This window comes from Peromyscus leucopus, chromosome 7 (genome assembly GCF_004664715.2).
Source record: "Peromyscus leucopus breed LL Stock chromosome 7, UCI_PerLeu_2.1, whole genome shotgun sequence".
Lineage (NCBI taxonomy): Eukaryota > Metazoa > Chordata > Mammalia > Rodentia > Cricetidae > Peromyscus > Peromyscus leucopus.
The window spans coordinates 106,174,691-106,176,490 of NC_051069.1; the positions used below are offsets into that span (position 1 = coordinate 106,174,691).

General features: G+C 45.2%; 1 protein-coding gene across 2 annotated transcripts in view; it reads right to left on the bottom strand.

The window, feature by feature from the left end:
• Positions 1 to 800: 800 nt before the first annotated feature.
• Positions 801 to 1,800, bottom strand: part of Zcwpw2 (zinc finger CW-type and PWWP domain containing 2) — a 99,167-nt gene continuing 98,167 nt past the window's right edge. For both annotated transcript variants that reach the window (XM_028858068.2, XM_028858067.2), the window contains one exon: positions 801 to 1,800. This exon is cut by the window's right edge and continues 504 nt beyond it. The gene's annotated coding sequence lies outside the window, so the exon portion shown is untranslated.

Below are 1,800 nucleotides of genomic sequence, written 5' to 3' on the forward strand. Positions count from 1 at the left end.
AACTGTCAACATGCAAGTCAGGGACTTTGCTATAGCCTAGGCGGGGAGATCATAAAGTGGAAACACATATAGCCCTCACCTCTAGGAACCTACACAAAGAATGGGGTTTCCTGCCATAGCCACTGCTCTCAGAAAGTTAGCAGCAGCTGTCTGGATGCACTACAGACCAGGCCTTTCAGTTGCTTGAGCTGGTTAAAAATGCATTAGCTCCTCACCAACAGGATTCTGAGAGCAGATAGAATAAAGGAAGCTGCTCCAGCCACTCGATGAACTTGAAGTAATGAGGTCTATAAGTTGACTTGATCAGATGAAAATGATATTAAGCTTTCATGGAGGACAAATGAAAGTATCTACCTGTAACATCCCTGACATACAGAGACTCTTTGCCATTTAAAACTCTGCTGCTGTGGTACATTATTCCCAGGCAGCTGAGAGTTTAATAAGACTTTGTGCAGACACCTAACCTGCCAGTTCTGGCTGCCTGCTGGCAACCCTAAGGCTCTTGATGTGGAAGCTGACAACATGAGATAACATCAGGGCAATGATTCCCTGAGACACAGGGGCACAGGCTGGCACAGTATCGTCTGTCTGCTGCCCTCTCATGCATGCCAGTCTCAGAACGATCTGATTCCAAGTCAGCTTGGGTGTTTAATTCCAGACATACTCAATCTCCTGCACATAGAGTGCTTCCCTTTGCTGTGATGTCAAGGTCTTCCTTGATCAAATCTTGCCTGCTTTGTCCAGCCTTAACTCCCTTCATCCCCACCCACCCACCCCCACACCCCCGCCATGGCCCTCCACTTACTAAGGTTACTTGCCTGCTCCCATTTCTCTCACTGAAGGGCTACAGCCCTTCAGTACTTCCTTTTCTCTGTCTCAGAGTCAGGCCACACCCTCCCTGCAGTTCTCTCTACAAGAGTTGAGAACAAGGCAGGCTGTGCTGTGGCCTTGTAGTCTCCCTCCCAAAAGCAGCAGAGAGCAGGATCAGCTCCCACTTCCTAGAGCAGGGACAACCTTAAGTCACAGCTAGTCTTCATCAGAGCTTCCTGGTTTGTCCCACGCAGGATAGGTCAGACAGCATCACAGGGATGAAACCTACCCACCTGTCTCAGTATCTATGAGTCAGAAGCCTTTGTCCTCTGGTCCTGAAGGCTCTGTCTGTCTATCTGTCCTTTCAGAGTTTATTGTGTGACCATGCAGCTATTTTCCCAGTACTCTCCCTCTGCAAGGCCTGCTCATGGTTGTCCATGGTTTGAGGCTCTCTCCTAACAAAGCTCATTCTGAGGGTAATTTTGTGTCAGCTCTTTTCTGTGAACCTACATTACATTTCTAACACCCACCTCTGTGTTGCTCTGTGGCTTTTATCTTCTCAGGTGGCCCACCATTTTATCTTCAAATACAGCCAGCCACTGAAACTGTTCATGGGATCCTATCCTTGAGGTATGATGCACATTTTACCTCTATAGCACTGGATATTTCATACAGAAGAAGTTTAACTTCTCTTGCTGTATTTTGAGTTACATGCTCCAACCTCACCTACAGAGATACTGAGTCAATAGGGAAGTGTCCAGGACTCAAACATTCCAAAGTTCCAGAGATGCTGCTGTTTGGGAACCATGTTGAATAATAATACCTATTTCTAATACAATGAGACAACTGACATTTTTGTCTTTTAAGAATTCTCAAACTTTATTATATGACTATTTTTTTAAAATATTTCCTTATAACTTAAAATATTCCAGACAACTACAAAAACTTTCCACGTGTTTTACATTTGAGTTCTGAGACTGGTAACAGAAC